The sequence below is a fragment of the Anas platyrhynchos genome, chromosome 1, assembly GCF_047663525.1.
Source record: "Anas platyrhynchos isolate ZD024472 breed Pekin duck chromosome 1, IASCAAS_PekinDuck_T2T, whole genome shotgun sequence".
Lineage (NCBI taxonomy): Eukaryota > Metazoa > Chordata > Aves > Anseriformes > Anatidae > Anas > Anas platyrhynchos.
In genome coordinates, this window is record NC_092587.1 from 43,533,531 (window position 1) to 43,539,530 (window position 6,000).

Below are 6,000 nucleotides of genomic sequence, written 5' to 3' on the forward strand. Positions count from 1 at the left end.
GTCCTCTTGGTGGTAGGAGTGAGAATCCTACCTCACATGAGTGAGGAGAAGGAGGGTGACGTGCATCTGGAGAACAGTAATATCTTAAGTCACCTCCAGTTCTTTGTAGAATAAGCATGTGTCTAACCCAAGGCAAGGCTGTAAAGGTGCTGGTAATGTGGCTTGATATTACAGGCACTGAAAGTTCCTGCCTCTGAGTGGCTTTCTGCTTTCTCAAGAGAGATTGCAGCACTGGGTAGTGCAGGAAGGAGTGTGCATGAAAAGCAGAGGATCAGGTGTCACCTCACCGGCATGTATTTGCTCTTCAGGCTGAGGCTGAGCCACAGAAACCATTTGGAGTTTTACCTCTGCATTAGGTAGGAAGCTGCATTCCAACAGAGTAGCAATGTGTCTTCTGCTCCATCACTGCTCATGTCTCTCCGTGATGAGATCCAGATGGAGCTGTCTCACACAGGGTTCTCAGGCTGGCTACTGCTGCTGCTGCTGCTTTGATTTTAATGCCCTGTATTTGGAGTCAGATCCTGATCCACATCAAAAAGCAAACAAACCCCAAGAGCAGGAGTGCAGATGATGTATTAATATAAGCTGTCTGGGTGTTTACTCCATTTCTGACATTTATGCAAGGCTCTTTCTTGTCCTGGGGATATTATTACCCAACATAAGTATTTAATGCAGTTGGTATTAGATTAGCCTTTTTATACTCATTGTAATTTTACATAATGCTTGCCTGACCTCACGTGCTGGGAATGATCACAGCAGTGTGTGTGCATGTGTGGGGATATGCACTGCTCCATCCTGGCTGTCCTGCTCCTGCCCTTCTGTCAGTGAGACAGCAAATGGCTGTCATGGTGGTCTCTCTGTCAGTCTCCAGGGTTTTTCAAATCAAGTTCCTGGCTGAGGTGGGAAGAAGGAAAAAGTGCTCCTCTCTGATCCTGTATGGTAAAACCCAGAGGGCTATGGAGACATACTGAGAAGCGCAGCCTAAATGCTGGCGAAAACAGCTGGGCAGAAAAAAATCACTAGGGTGAGGAAAACATCGCTTTCAAGACAGCTACATTTCATAAACTGAAAGTCTCTCTGCATCCATTGCCATGTGACAGAAAACCACACGCTGCACAAAGCTCACACAAGATTGTTATGTGAGATGAAGACTCTTTAAACCTTTTTACCCTTGCAAGGAAGTATGAAAAAGGTTTCCAGGGCAAAAGTGTGTCATGAAAAATGTAGTTGTCTAAAATGAACACTTTTCCTTTTGACTTGTTATATGCAGTTAGATAAAGATATTGTTTCTAAATAATCTTACTGCTAAGCATTCAGGCATGTCCTGAGGAATTGGTAATATTTTTGTGATGCCTCAAGTGTGACCGGTGAATGTTCCTTAATCTGCAGCAGTGCAAAATTGCCTGTATGTAATGGGGAGGAAGGCTGATTTTTCAGGATGGCAGATGAGGAGTGCTCTTCTGTTCCATCCCACCGGCACCACTCTGATGAGCCCATCAGAGCACTGAAGATGCATACAATGAATGCTAAGCACATCGTGCAAATAAGCACAATAATAATAATGTTGAAGATGGGAAATGAATAATTTCTCTAAATGAAGCTTGGGCAGGAATTCAGATAGAAAGTATGTAATTAAACCAAGCTGGAACTTGATCAAAATACTGAAATGGTACAAGAGAAAAAAAAAAAAAGTTCTTTAATGAGTATTAACAGGAAGGACCTTGGCTTTTTATTTCATCCAGAAAGGAGACAACTGCTAGCACCAGGAAAGGCTGGATTCCCAGGAGAATGTCCCTCTTACTCCCACATGCTTTTCTCATGGAGAATTGCTATCATGTGCTGCCAGGATGATATCCATCAGTTCTGGAAGTGGGGCAGAGACTTTGGGGCTTAAACCTGATCTGAGAAGGGGAGGACTGCTGGCTGAGCTGAGCACAGCTGATGCTGCTCCTGGCTGAGGATGCAGGCAATAGGAATGTTTGGAGGCAGGTTTTAACTCCCGATTCTACCAAAGTGGTTGAAATGACTGTTTATGCCATTACACTCTCATCCAAACTCTGACCAGACCTGACCCTTGCTTAACTTGGACTCTCCCTTACAAACATTACTCACAGTCCTGTGACAATCTTAGGAAAAAAGATGAGCGGCAAGGATCTTCACTCCATCACAAACCACAGGGACACATTTGCTAGTATGTGATGAAGACTCAAAATTGCTGCTGACTTTATGCCTAGTGGTTGCCCTCTCTTCTGCTCTGATGGCTGGAGGACATAAAGTATCCAGAAAGCACTTCTGTTAGCTGGACAATGGTTGAACTTTGGTTGTGTTTTTGTGGAGCTCTGTGCACAATTAGCCTAGCACAATTAACTGTGGCATAGTTCACTGTAAATCCTTACATTATAAATGGATTGTAATCACTACAATTCAGTGACTACTGAAAGTCAATTTGAAGACTAAATAAAGCAGGATGTTGAGATTAGAGATTGCAGCCCTGGTCTTTTGAAAGGATTTGAGGTAAAAGGAGTGCACACTACATGCAGTGCTGTGTAATGCTTATGAGGAGGCTGTGTGTGCCGGCAGGGACTGGTCAGGCTGCACATGGCTGCATGGATTCATGGGGAGAAGGGAAATTTAGGCCATCATTCCAGTGCTGGAGGCAAAGGAGGTGGGAATGCATCACCAGCTACATCATGTACCTGTAGTCAATAGTCAGAGATGGCAACCCTGCACCTTTTTCTTTAGAAGACAGATGGTGCTTGAAGCATGGTTTTATTCCACAGCATGAGTACAGTCTTGCCGCTCAATTGACCCTACCAAAGCTTGAGTGTGGCTTTGCCATGCTCGTGACTCTGTTCTACAGCCACAGGGGTGGTGTTGTCTGCGTGAGACTCAGCAGGCAAAGAAGATTTTGCAGAGAAAGGTACTACTAAATGCCATAAAGCCAGATCCTCAGTGGTGTTAAGGTCAGTAATGTTATGGGAGCTTCTAGCAGTTGGCACTGTCGTGAGTACCCAGGTGATGATATAGCAGAGACCAATGCTGTGTGATGATTCAAAGATCAAAGCCGAAATTTGCTTAAGTGGTATATTCTTTATTGCAGCGCTGGATGCACGGGGGATCTCTCCACCTATCATGCATGTTCGAAGTAACAAACTATCTCATATTTATACAGCAAAACAATGAATATTCTATTAATGCCTATATATATTCATTACCTAAACCCACCTACTCTTGCTTCATATGCTAATTAGCTTATCAGTCCTTGCGCTTGCGCAAAGCCTCCCAAGAATTGTGGGCAGGGCTCTTTGGGATGTGTGCAGTGGTCTTTGGGATGCACTTTTCACCTTTTGCTTAAAAAATGCCAGGTTGGATGAATCAGTTGTTTTCCAAGCTGCAGAAATGCTGAGTTGGCTTTCGGCCTAACTGAGGGTCAGCAGATAACAGGATGTCTCAGTTAACAAGACATAACAGAAGGTTGATTCAAGTTATCTCAAGTCTCAGCCTGACTGAGGGTCGACAGATAACGGGATGTTTCAATTAACAAGATGCTTCAACATAACAGAAGGTCGACAGATAACAAGATGTCATCTATTTTGTTCTCATTAATTTTTAACCACAAGATTTATTCTATCCTAAAGTGAGGTAGTCAGTGACTACCTGTATCTGCTGCTGGGCTAGGACTGAAAGGAATCAAACCTTTGGGAGCAAAGTTTTTCTGACTTGGCTAACCAAGGGAATGGTAGCTCAATTCATACCAACTACCTGGGGATCCCAGAATGGGAGCTGAGGTAGTTTCCTGTGGTGGCTTTCACTAATCTTTCCCTGAGTTACTGAGTGCAAGTCTATAATACAAGACACATCCAGCTTCATTCCCATTGTGCCTTCGTGATCTGGGCTGTGCTGAGGCCTATCCATACTTAAGGTGCTATGAATCAGATCCAAACATGATTTAAGGTAATTTTCTTCTAATTCACAGTCAGGCAATGCAATAGACCTATCTTCTGAGAATCAGAGTATTAATAACTCCCTTAGACGCAGTTTGGAAGCAAACGAATACCCATGTTTTCTGGTAAATTTTCAAAGTGTTATTTTATTTTATGGAGATGAACTCCATTAGCAGAACACATGAATTAAAACAAAAGCAGCTTATTTGCATTGTGATTAACCGTTCCTGAGATGAGAAGCTCATCTAGATGTGAATATATGGCAACAAAGATTATAAACAGCGCGATGGGGCTTAATCTTTGGTTTTTATGTTTCTACAAAATGGCTTTCATACAGAAACATTTTATTCTTACCTACAGCTGAAATTTGTCACCATGGTAACCTTCTGGATTTGGAGGGGCGGGGTGCTTCAGGCAAATCTGTGGCTGCAACCTCAGAAATCGTTACCCAAATTGGGTTTCATTTTTCCTCTTGCTAGTTCACAGCTATAAGATTCTTGCACACAGATCAGAGGGAGGCCATCTGGATTTAAACTCTTGCTTGCTTTCTTTGAAAGAAACAGTGTTTGGGGCAATTTCATCTCTTATTCAACTGGCTCCATCCTTCCCTGGCTGCAGCTCCAAGCCCGCCTGGCTCTCCAGGAGCTGCTGGACCGCGCTCTGCTCAGGTGTCTTCACGTCACCCACTGTTGCTGGGAAACAAAAATCCTGAACTGGGGTCTTAGCAGCTCGTCATTGGAGAGTGTGTTGCTCATTTGCTGGCTTCAGTGTATACATAGTGCTGTTCTGTTTTGTTTGACAAACACATCTGAGAATGACTTGGGGCTTGACATCACTTTTTTGGGAGGTATTTTTAAGGGAAAGAACCTGACACAAATGTGCATTAGGATTTCTGAAAATAAAATGATTAAAACTTAAGAGAACCTTCACCTGTAATACTGTGTCTCAACACATTGTATTTTAGGGAGATGTCACCATCTTGATCATTCAACTTCTGTTTTTTATTTCCCATCTTATGTACCAAATTATTTCCCACTGTTTGCCCATGTTCTCTTTCTGGCTTTTAGGTTGCAGGAAAAAGGAAGAGTTTATGACTAAAGCTCTGGACAAGGACTGTGTAGACTGAAGTTGCTACTAATGAACTCCTGGCTCTGCTTCTAACTCCTTAGGTAACTGTAGTTGAGTCATTGCAAGTGTTCATGCTTTAGGTCTTGTCTGTAGACAGCAAACAATCTTTCTGCTTGTACTTTTGCTTTTTGTGTGGGCATACAATGTGAAGTGTCCTGGAGTCAGGGATGTTCCTAATCTGTGCAGTAGTGCCTTGATTTTATCTGAAGCTTCCTGTTGCAACTAATATATAAATAGTAAATAGCAATGATTAGAGGAAGTACAACAACAAGCAAAATGGTGACCCCACCTCCTTTTTGAGAAGCTCCTGGCCCACCATGGGAGCTGTCATCATTAAGTAAGTGCCTATTATTTGAGTACACCCACTTCTCTATTCTCCCTGCAACTAGCATTTACACCTTCTTTTCTTCCCTCTGTGAGATGGGGGCAATCACAAAATTCCTTCATATTCAGGTTGGGTATGATTTCAGGTGTTGTCTGGCCTGGACCAGCTCCGGCTTCTGTGCCCATCTTTGTCCCTTGAATATGCTGGAAGTACATCAGAACAAGGTTTCTTAATAGAGATAAAGGGGGGAATTGCAGACACCAGCAGTTCCTTTCTCAATGGCTCATAGCTGGTGCTTTGCCCCATGACCTGCCTGACATAGCCAAATAGCTATTGGAGAGTGCTGCTGGTGAACGTCATTTGGCTCCTTCTGAGCTGGCAAGAAGCATTCAGTGAGCAGAGGGGCTATTGCAAGGCCACCCCAAATGCAGCAGCAAGGCTACAATGTCAGGTGGCCTCTGTTTTCTGCTGCCAACCTGCTCTTCTCAAAGGTAAAACCCTGCTTTTGTAGAGTTCAGCAAAAAGCTTGAAGACCTCATAGCCATTGTCAGGCAGAGGGAAGTCTTAAGGAGAAAGCGCTAGGTCCAGTTCTCAGCACCTAGC